We start from the raw sequence: 12,837 nt of genomic DNA on the forward strand, positions 1-12,837 counted from the left end.
TGCAAAAAGATTATTGCCTAGGCACGTAGTCAACAGGTTATCTAAAGTCAAGATGATGGAAAGAATATTACGAGCTGTGAGATAAAAGCATCTGATAACCTACAAAGGAAAACCTATCAGATTAACAGCAGATTTCTCAGCAGAAACCCTACAAGTTAGAAGGGATTGTGCCCTTCTTAAAACAAATACCAGCCAATAATTTTGTATCCAGCAAAACTAAGTTTCATAAATGCAGGAAAGATACACTCTTTTTAGACAAACAAATGCTGAGAGAATTCATCACTACCAAGCCAGCACTACAAGAACTGCTAAATGGAGCTCTAAATCTTGAAACAAATAATAAAAATAAACACAAATAGAACTTATTTAAGGTATAAATCTCACAGTAGCTATATAACAATAACACACACACCAAAAAACAGAAAAAATAATAAAATCAAAAAACAAGGAATTCAGGCAACAAATAGCATGATGAATAAAATAATACTACCTCACATCTCAATACTAGCATTGAATGTAAAAAGCTGAAATGCTCCACTTGAAAGATACAGAATGGAAGAGTGGATAAGAAGTCACAGCCAAGTTTCTGCTGTCTTCAAGAGACTCATCTAACACATAAAGACTCAAATTTAAGGCAAAGGAGTGAAAAAAGATATTCCATGCAAATGGACAGCAAAAGCAACAGGATTAGCTATTTTTACATCAGACAAAACAAGCTTTAAAGAAACAGCAGTTAGAAACACAAGGAGGAAGATTATATAATGATGAAAGGACTAGTCCAACAGGAGAATATCACAATTTTAAATATATATGCACCTATCACAGGAGCTCCAAAAATTAATATGACAATTACTACTAGACCTAAGAAGTGAGATAGCGGGCAGCACAATAATAGTGGGGGGTTTTAATACTTCACTGACAACACTAGACAAGTCAACAAGACATAAAGTCAACAAAGAAACAATGAATCTAAACTATACCATACAAAAATTGACTTAACAGATATTTACATAACATTCTACCCAACAACTGCAGAATATACATGCTATTCAAAGCACATGGAACATTCTCCAAGATAGATCATATGATAGACCACAAAACAAGTCTCAGTAAATTTAAGAAAATCGAAATCATATCCAGTATTCTCTCAGACCACAGTGGAATGAAATTAGGAATCAACTCCAAAAAGAACCCTCATAGCCATGCAGATATATGGAAATTTTAAAACCTGTGGTTAATTGTTAGGTCAAAAATGAATTTAAGATAAAAATATAAAAAGTTCTTTGAAATGAATGATAATAGTGACACAACCAATCAAAACCTCTGGGATACAGTAGAAGCAGTGCTAGGAGGAAAGTTTATAGCATTAAATGCTTACATCAAAAAACCCGAAAGAGCACAAATAGACAATCTAAGGTCACACCTCATGGACCTGGAGAAACAAGAACAAAGCCAACCTCAGCAGAAGAACTAAATGAAATTGAAAAAAAAACCAACAAAATATAAACAAAACAAAAACCTTGTTCTTTGAAAAAACAAATAAATTTGATAAACGATTAGCAAGATTAACCAAGAAAAGAAGAGAGCAGATGCAAATAAGCTCAATTAGAAATAAAACAAGGGATATTACAACTGATACCACAGAAATACAAAAGATCATTCAAGGCTACTATTAACACCTTTATGCACATAAACTAGAAAATCTAGAGGAGGTGGATAAATTCCTGGAAATATACAACCCTCTTAGATTAAACCAGGAAAACATAGAGTCTCTGAACAGACCAAAAACAAGCAGTGAGATTGAAATGGTAATTTAAAAATTGCCAACAACAACAACAACAGCAAATATATCCAGGACCAGATGGATTCACAACTGAATTCTATAAGACGTTCAAAAAAGATTTGCTACCAATACCTATTGACACTATTCCAAAAGACAAAAAAAAAAAAAAGGGAATCCTCCCTAAATCATTCTATGAAGCCAGTATAACCCTAATACCAAAACCAGGGAAGGACATAAGAAAAAAGAAAACTACAGACCAATACCCCTGATGAATGTAGATGCAAATATCTTCAACAAAATACTAGTGAACTAAATCCAACAGCATATCAAAAAGATAATCCACTATGATCAAGTAGATTTTATACCAGGGTTTCAGGGATGGTTTAACATACACAAGTAAATAAATGTGATACACCACATAAACAGAATTAAAAAGAGAAATCAAATGATTATCTCAATAGATGCAGAAAAAGCATATGATAAAATTCAGTATCTTTTATGATTAAAACCCTCAGCAAAATCGGCATAGAAGAGACATACGTTAAGGTAATAAAAGCCATCTACAATAAACCCACAGCCAACATCATACTGAATGGAGAAAAGTTTAAAGCATTACCCCTGAGAACTGGAAAAAGGCAAGAATGTCCACTTTTACCTCTTCTGTTCAATATAGTACTGAAAGTTCTAGCCAGAACAATCAGACAACAGAAATAAAGGGCAACCAAATCAGTAAAGAGGAAGTCAGACTGTCACTGTTTGCTGATGATACAATCATATGTCTAGAAAATTCTAGATTCCACCCAAACACTCTTCAATTTGCTTAACAAATTCAGTAAAGTCTTAGCTTACAAAATCAGTGTACAGAAATCAGTAGTTCTGTTATACATCAACAGTGATCAAGCTGAGAATCAAATCAAGAACTCAACCACATTCACAATAGCTGCAAAGAAAATAAAATAATTAGAAAAATACCTAACCAAGGAGGTGAAAGACTTGTACAAGGAAAACTGCAAAACACTGCTGAAAAAATAATAAATGACAAAAACAAATAAAAAAATTCTATGCTCATGGATAGGTAGAATTAATATTATGAAAATGACCATACTGCCAAAAGAGATCTACAAATTGAAAGCAATTCCCATCAAAATACCACCATCATTCTTCATGGAACTAGGAAAAACAATTCTAAAATTCATATTGAACAAAAAATGAGCCTGCATAGCCAAAGCAAGATTAAGCAAATTGAACAAATTTGAAGGTATCATATTACTCGACTTCCAACTATACTGTAAGGCCATAGTCACCAAAACAGCATGATATTGGTATAAAAATAAGAACATAGACCAATGGAACAGAATAGAAAACCCAGAAACAAACTCAAATACTTACAGACAGCTGATCTTTGACAAAGCAATCTGAAACATAAAGTGGGGAAATGACACCCTATTCAACAAATGGTGCTGGGATAATTGGCAAGCCACATGGAGAAGAATGAACCTGGATCTTCATCTCTCACTTCATACAAAAATCAACTCAAGATGAATCAAATACTTAAATCTAAGACCTGGAGCCATAAAGATTATAAAAGATAACATATAAAAAACTCTTCTAGACATTAGCTTAGGCCAGAACTTTATGACCAAGAACCCAAAAGTAAATGCAACAAAACCAAAGATAAATAGATGTGACTTAAACTAAAAAGCGCCTGCACAGCTAAAGAAATAATCAGCATAGTAAACAGACAACCCAGAGAGTGGGAGAAAATCTTTACTATCTATACATCTGACAAAGGATAATATCCAGAATCTACAAATAACTCAAACAAATTAGCAAGAAAAAAAAAATCACATCAGAAAGTCGGCTAAGGACATGAATAGACAATTCACAAAAGAAGGTATAAAAAGGGCCTACAAGCATATGGAAAAATGCTCAACATCACTAATTATCAGGGAAATGCAAATCAAAACCACAATTCAATAGATACCACATCACTCCTGCAAAAATGGCCATAATGAAAAAATAAAAAAAAAAATAGATGTTGATGTAGATGCAGTGAAATGGGGACACTTATACACTGTTGGTGGGAATGTAAACTAGCATAACCATCATGAAAATCTGTGTAGAGATTCCTTAAAGAATTAAAAGTAGATCTACCTTTTGATTTAGGAATTCCAATACTGGGTATCTACCGAAAGGAAAAGAAGTCATTATACGAAAAAAGATAATGGCACACACATGCTTGTAGCAGCACAATTTGCCATTGCAAAACTACAGAACCAGCCTAAATGCCCATCAATCAATGAGTGGACACAGAAAATGTTATATATTATACATATATGAATATTACTGAGCCATAAAAAGAAATGAAATAATGGCATTCACAGAAACCTGGATAGAATTGGAGACCATTATTCTAAGTGAAGTAATTCAGGAATGGAAAACTAAATATCTTATGTTCTCACTCATGTGGGAGCTAAGCTATAAGGATGCAAAGGCATAAGAATAATACATTCAAAGTTGGGGACACTCGGGAAAGGGTAGGTAGAGTGCACACTGCTTAGGTAATGGGTACACCAAAATCTCAGAATTCACCACTAAAGAACTTATTCATGTAACCAAACACCACCTGCTCCCCAAAAACCTATTGAAATGAAAAAATAAAAAATAAGAATAATGATGAACAATCGAAAATAATAACTACAAAAACATCTCAAGTCATAGACAGTACAATAAGATATATAAATTGTAACAACAAGTTTAAAAGTGAGAGTATAAAGTTAAGACATCGAGTTTTAATTGGATTTATTCTTGCTTGTTTATGAAAACACTGTTGTTATCACGTTAAAATAACAAATTATAAGATATTAACTGCAAGTCTCATGGTAACCTCAAAATTTAAAAAAAATACAATGGAGATGCAAAAAAAATTAAAAATCCTAATTATATCACCAGAGAAAATTAAATTTACTAAAGGAAGACAAGAAAGAGGGGAAGAAGGAAGAGATGAGAGTGAAACAACTATAAAACAACAAAATGACAAAAGCAAGTCTTTATTTCTCAATAATAACATGGAATGTAAGTGGACTAAACCATTCTAATAAAAGACATAGACTGGCTGGATGAGTTTTTACAAAACGATCATTGATCTGTTGACTAAAAGAAACACACTTTCCATATAAAATACTGAAAATAATGGGATAAAAAATAGTATTTTATGACAGTGAAAATCATAAAAGACCAGTAGTAGCAATGCACATACCAAACAAAATAGATTTCAAGACAAAAACTAGAAGAAGAAACATAGAATGTCACTATATAATGAAAACGAGGTCAATTTAATAAGAGAATATAATACTTGCAAATATGTATGCATCCAACACTGAAAAATCCAAATACATAAAGCAAATATTATTACAGAGCAGTTGGGCTCCAATATATTAATATGTGGATGCTTTGAAACCCCGTTGTTAACATTGGACAGAACTTCGAGATAGAAAATCAATAAAGAAGCATTGAACTTAATCTGTGCTATACACCAAATGGATCTAATAAATATTTACAAAATATTTTATACAAGAGCTAGAAAATACCTATGGTTTTTCTTAAAACATTGGTTATTCTCAAGGATATATCATATGTTAGGTCACAAAACAATTCTTAAAACATTCAAAAAATTAAATAAATCTCAAGCATCTTCTATGACCAGAATGTACAAAACCTAGAAATTAACAAGAGGGATTTTGGAAATTATACAAATATATGAAAATTAAAGAATATGCTCCTGCATGACCAGTGAGTCAAAGAAGAAATTAAGAAGGGAACTGAAAAAAATCCTTGAAAAAAATGATAATGGAAACTCAACATACCAAAATCTATGGGATACTGCTAAAGCAGTACTAAGAAGGAAGTTTATAGCTAAAATTTATCTAAAATTGACTACATCAAAACAAAGAAAAACATCAGATAAACAACCTAATGATGAATCTTAAAGAACTAGAAAAGCAAGATCAAACAAACCCCAAAATAAGTAGAAGAAAACAGAATAAAGATCAGAGCATAAAAAATAAAATTGAAATGAAGAAAACAGCACAGAAGATCAATAAAATAAAAAGTTGGTTTTTGGAAAAGTTAAACAAAATTGACAAACTTTAAGCTGGATTATCAAAGAAAAAAGAGAGAAGATACAAATAAAATTAGAAATGAAAAAGAAGACATTACAACTGATGATACCACAGAAATTCAAAGGATCATTAGTAGCTACTATGAGAAACTGCATGACAATAAATTAGAAAATCTAGATAAAATTGACAGATTTCTAGACACATACAGTCTACCAATATTGAACCATGAAGAAATCCAAAACCTAATTTCAGCTCCTGTTATTGGTCTATTCAGAGATTGAACTTCTTCTTGGTTTAGTCTTGGGAGGGTGTATGTGTTGAGGAATTTATCCATTTCTTCTAGATTTTCTAATTTATTTGCATAGAGGTGTTTGTAATATTCTCTGATGGTAGTTTGTATTTCTGTGGGATCGGTGGTGATATCCCCTTTATCATTTTTTATTGCATCTATTTGATTCTTCTCTCTTTTTTTCTTTATTAATCTTGCTAGCGGTCTATCAATTTTGTTGATCCTTTCAAAAAACCAGCTCCTGGATTCATTTATTTTTTGAAGGGTTTTTTGTGTCTCTATCTCCAACAAATTTACAAGAAAAAAACAAACAACCCCATCAAAAAGTGGGCGAAGGACATGAACAGACACTTCTCAAAAGAAGACATTTATGCAGCCAAAGGACACATGAAAAAATGCTCACCATCACTGGCCATCAGAGAAATGCAAATCAAAACCACAGTGAGATACCATCTCACACCAGTTAGAATGGTGATCATTAAAAAGTCAGGAAACAACAGGTGCTGGAGAGGATGTGGAGAAATAGGAACACTTTTACACTGTTGGTGGGACTGTAAACTAGTTCAACCCTTGTGGAAGTCAGTGTGGCGATTCCTCAGGGATCTAGAACTAGAAATTCCATTCGACCCAGCCATCCCATTACTGGGTATATACCCAAAGGACTATAAATCATGCTGCTATAAAGACACATGCACACGTATGTTTCTTGCGGCATTATTCACAATAGCAAAGACTTGGAACCAACCCAAATGTCCAACAATGATAGACTGGATTAAGAAAATGTGGCACATCTACACCATGGAATACTATGCAGCCATAAGAAATGATGAGTTCATGTCCTTTGTAGGGACATGGATGAAATTGGAAATCATCATTCTCAGTAAACTATCGCAAGAACAAAAAACCAAACACCGCATATTCTCACTCATAGGTGGGAATTGAACAATGAGAACAAATGGACACAGGAAGGGGAACATCACACTTCAGGGACTGTTGTGGGTTGGGGGGAGGGGGGAGGGATAACATTGGGAGATATACCTAATGCTAGATGACGAGTTGGTGGGTGCAGTGCACCAGCATGGCACATGTATACATATGTAACTTACCTGCACATTGGGCACATGTACCATAAAACCTAAAGTATAATAATAATAATAATAATAATAATTACAATAAAAGAAAAAAAAAAAAAAGAAATCCAAAACCTAAACAGAAAAATAACAAATAACAAAACTAAAGCTGTAATAAAAAGTCTCCCAGTAAAGAAAGGCCTAAGACCCTATGGCTTCATTGCTGTATTCTACCAAACTTTTAAAGAAAAAGTAACAGCAATCCAACTCAAATTATTCCAAAAAATAGAGGAGGAGGAAATACTACAAACTCATTCTATGAGGCCAGTAGTAACCTGATACCAAGACCAGACAAAGACACACCAAAAAAACAAAATGACAGGCCAATATCTGTGATGAATATAAATGCAAACATTCTCAACAAATTACTAGCAAACTGAATTCAACAATATATTAGAAAGATCATTCATCATGACCAAGAGGGATTTATCGCTGGGGTGCAAGGATGGCTCAAGATATATAAATCAATCAATGTGATACATTCTATCAACAGAATGAAGGACAAAAACCATGTGATCATTTCAATTGATGCTGAAAAAGCATTCAATAAAATTCAACATCCCTTCATGAGAAAAACTCTCAAGTAACTGGGTATAAAAGAAACATACCACAACATAATAAAAGCCACTTATGACAGCCCACAGCTAGTATTATACTCAATGTGGAAAAACTAAAAGCCTTTCCTCAGAGATCTGAAAGATGAAGAGTGAACTCCCTCAAGCCTGAGAGCTGCCTGCCGGGGAACTGCTGATAGCAAACCCACCTACACCAACAGAAAAACCTCATACTCTAACACTGGACCTGAGGCCAGGTTCTCCACACCCATTGCAATAGATTACCCTGTCTTGCCTACTATAGCCTACACCTCTGCAAACCACCTGGGGCCTGAGGTCAGACCCACCGGGCCTGGAACCACCCCCTGCAGTGGTTAAGCACACTGCTCAAAGACCCAGGGATCACACTACCCATTCTACCATCTCTGGCATTTGTGCACTTATCACAGAAACCTGAATATTGGCCCACTCAGCCAGCTGCCAGTATTACAGACAACATCTACTCACACATAACACCTAGAAGCCTGGTAACTGCCTGTTGCAGCCACTGCCAAAACCAGCATGTACCACTTGGGATCCAGAGACTTGTCCTACAATTGTCACTGCCATCATCCATGCCACAGCAACTTCCCAGGGTTTCAAGAACCTGTGCACCTTCCCAGCTCACCACCATCATTACTGGCATCTAAGCAAGAAACCTAGAAGCTCATGAATTGGCCCACCTGGACCCACTAGCACCAGGGCCAGTATACACACCTCTGGGCTCAAAGACAGGAATTCTAAGGCCACTTCTGCCACCACTGGGGCCCACAGACTGGCCCATCTCCCATCCCTGTCCACAGCAAAACATCACTTCAGCCTCTGCTAATAATCACAACATAAGCCACCAAAGAAATCACAGACACCACTGATGTTTTCAGCCTAAGAAATCATACAGACAGTACACTACTGCAAGCCCTGAGAATAAAAGCCAAAATGCTGTACCCAATAAACAACATAGATATATCTTCAGGAGAAGCTCTTCCCTACAAAAGCCACTTCAAAAGATTGGAAGAAGCAACTATTACACAAGATGTGCAGAAAACAATGTAAGGACATGTAATACATGAAAAGTTTCCAAGTCTAGGAAGACATTTAGACATCCAGATACAGGAAGCTCTCCCAACACCAAAAAGATAAATACAGAAAGATCTTCTCCAAGGCACAACAAATCTTTTGACACTCTAAAGTCAAAGACAGAGCAAATCCTAGAAACAGCAAGAGAAAACCATCTAGTCATCTGTAAACAACCTTCACCACACTAACAGTGGACTTAGCAGCTATCTTACAAACCAGGAGAGAATGAAATGATTTATTCAAAGTGCTGGAAGAAAAACATAGCAACTTAAAATACTATATACAGCAAAATTATTCTTCATGAATGAGGAATAAATAAAGTATTTCAAAGACAAGCAACTACTAAAGGAATTCATCACCACTAGACTGGTCCTACAAGAAAGGCTCAAAGGATTTGTGAACATGGAAGAGAGAGGACAACAGTTACCATCATGTAAGGACACAAAAGTCTAAAACTTACTGGCAAAGAAAATACACAAATAAGGAAGAGGAAAGATTTAAATGGTAACATTACACAAAGCTACCAAACCACAAAGACAAACAATAAGAGAAAAGTTAAAGAATACACGACCAGGTGTAGTGGCTCACGCATGTAATCCCAGCAATTTGGGAGGCTGAGATGGGTAGATCGCCTGAGGTTGGGAGTTCGAGAACAGCCTGAGCAACATGGAGAAACCCTGTCTCTACTAAAAATACAAAATTAGCCAGGGGTGGTGGTGCATGCCTATAATCCCAGCTAGTCAGGAAGCTGAGGCAAGATAATCGCTTGAACCCAGAAGGCAGAAGTTGTGGTGAGCCGAGATTGCACCATTAGACTCCAGCCAGGGCAACAAGAGCAAAACTGCATCCCCCCCCAAAAAAAAGAAAAAAAGAAAAAGAAAAAATAATACACAAATTAGAAAACAAACAGAAATATGACAGGAAAAAAGCCTCACATATCAATAATAACCTTGACTGTAAATGGATTAAATTATCTACTTAAAAAACCTAGATTGGCTAAAGAAATAAATAACATTACCCAACTATATACTGCCTACAAGAAACTCACCTCATATGTAAAGACACATATAGACTGAAAGTAAAGGGGTGGAATAAGATATTTCGTGCAAACATAAACCAAAAATTAGCAGTTGTTAGACTCATTTCAGATGAAATAAACTTTAAGTCAAAAACAGAAATTACAAAGAAGATCATTATATAATGATAAAGTGATCACTCCTGAAAGATAATATACCAATTCTAAATCCATATGTACACAATGCTGAAGCACCCAGATTCATAAAGCAAATATTACTAGATCTAGGGAGAAAGAGAAACACCAATACAATAATAGGGGGGAATTTCAACACACCAATCTCAGCATTAGACAGATAATCTAGACAGAAAACTAACAAAGAAACATTGGATTCCAACTACACTTTAGACCAAATGAACCTAACATATATTTACAAAACATGTTATCCAACAACTACAGAAAACACATTCTTCTCATCAGCACATGGAACATCCTCCAGGATGGACTATATAATAGGCCACATTACAAGTGTGATCAAATTTATAAAAATCAAAGTTATACCAATTATTATCTCAGAACACAATGAAATAAAACTAGAAATCCATACAAAGAAGAACTCTGAAACTATAAAATAAAGGAAAATTAAACATGTTCTGTGGCCTAACAGTGTACCTCAAGGAAATAAAAAGCAAGAGCAAATGAAAACTAAGTGAAACCCTTCGGGTCATAGATTTAGGGAAAGAACTCAATAAAATCCCCACAAATAACTCCATTAAAAGGTGGACAGAGGATATGAATAAATGCTTCTCAAAATAAGACATACGAGCAACCTACAAACATGAAGAAAAAAGCTCAACATCACTAATTATCACATAAACACAAATGAAAACCACCATGATATACCATTTCACACCAGTCAGAATGGCTATTACTAAAAAGTCAAAAAAAAAAAAAAAAAAAAAAAAAAACAGATGTTGGCCAGGATGTGAAAAAAAAAGGGAAATGTTATACCCTGTTGGTGAGAGTGTAAATTAGTTCAGCCCTTGGGAAAAGCAGTATGGAGATTTCTCAAAGAACTTAGAACTACCATTCCCACTACTGACTATCTGCCCAAAGAAAAATAAATCATCCTACCGAAAAGTCACCTAGACTATTATGTCTATTGCACCACTATTCACAATAGCAAAGCCATGGAATCAACGTAGGTCCCCATCAACAGCGGACTGGATTTTTAAAAAGTGATACATATACACCATAGAATACTATACAGCCTTAAAAGAGAATGAAATTATGTCCTCCACAGCGACATGGATGCAGCTGGGGTCATTATCCTAAATGAATTAGCACAGAAACAGAAAATCCAATACTGCATGTTCTCACTTATAAATGGGATCTAAACAATGGGTACACATGGACATAAAGATAGAAACAATAAACACAGGGGATTCTAAAAGGTGGAAGGGAGGAAAGGGCAAAGGTTGAAAAACTACTTTTATCATACTATTTTTATTACTTGTGTGATGGCTTCAACAGAATCCCAAACCTCAGTATTATAAAATAAATACATGTAACAAAACTCCACATGTACCCTTGAATCTAAAATAAATAAAAAATTGCTAATATAGTTCTGAGATTAGGAAACATCATAGATATATTTAACTCATGTTTCTGTTCTTTTCTAATAATAGCCAATTTCTAACAGTCAACAATTTATAAATAGCTCTACATAAAATATGTAACTTTTTAATTAGTGAAAAAAAATAGGCCTGGCACAGTGGCTCACACCTGTAATCCTTGCACTTTGAGGGGCCAAGGTGGGTGGATCACCTGAGATCAGGAGTTAGAGACCAGCCTGGCCAACATGGTGACACCTTGTCTCTACTAAAAATACAAAAAATTAGTCAGGTGTGGTGGCTGGCACCCGAAATCCCAGCTACTAAGGAGGCTGAGGCAGAAGAGTCGCCTGAACCCAGGAGGCAGAGGTTGCAGTGAGCTGAGATCACACCACTGCACTCTAGCTTGGGAAACAAGAGTGAAACGAGGTCTCAAAAAAAATAAAAAATAAAAAAATAGAGTTTATTTGTAATAAAATGAATTAAAATGCAATAATTTTTTTAAAAAGTCAGAACAAGCCAAATCCAAATTAGCAGTAGAAAAGAAAAAGCAAAATCAGAGTTTAATAAAATCAATACTGAAAAACAATACCAAAAAATCAACAAGCTCAAATTTGATTTTCTAAAAAATTAACAAAAATTATCTACCATTAGCTAGACTAACCAAAAAAAAGAGAAGACCCAAATAAGCAAAATCAGAAAAAAAAAAAATTGCAAGTGATACCACAGAAATAGAGAGGATCATCAGAGACCATTATGAACAACTATGTACTAACAAACTGAAAAACCTAGAGGAAATGGATAAATTCCTGGAAACATAAAACCTACCAAGATTGAATCAGGAAGAAATAGAACACCTGAAGAGACCAATAATGAGTACTGAGTATACCTGGTGAAGATAGATGCAAAAATATTCAACAAAATAGTAGCAAGCTGAATTCAAAAACAACCCAAAAATATAATGTACCATAATCAACTGGGACTTATACCAGGGATTCAAGGAAGTTTTGACATACACAAATAAAAAAAAAAAGATACGAAGATGGCAGAATAGGAACAGATCCGGTCTACAGCTCCCAGCGTGAGCAACGCAGAAGACAAGTGATTTCTGCATTTCCATATGAGGTACTGGGTTCATCTCGATAGGAAGTGCCAGACAGTGGGTGCAGTGCACTGGGCATGAGCTGAAGCAGGGCAAGGCATTGCCTCACTCAGT

The 12,837-nt window shown here is 34.9% G+C and overlaps 1 long non-coding RNA gene across 2 annotated transcripts in view; it reads right to left on the bottom strand.

Annotated features, from left to right (window-relative positions):
• LOC129024676 (uncharacterized) overlaps window positions 1-12,837 on the bottom strand; it is a 348,709-nt gene that overhangs the window by 115,843 nt on the left and 220,029 nt on the right. The window lies entirely within an intron of this gene.

The sequence above is a fragment of the Pongo pygmaeus genome, chromosome X, assembly GCF_028885625.2.
Source record: "Pongo pygmaeus isolate AG05252 chromosome X, NHGRI_mPonPyg2-v2.0_pri, whole genome shotgun sequence".
Taxonomy (NCBI): Eukaryota; Metazoa; Chordata; class Mammalia; order Primates; family Hominidae; genus Pongo; species Pongo pygmaeus.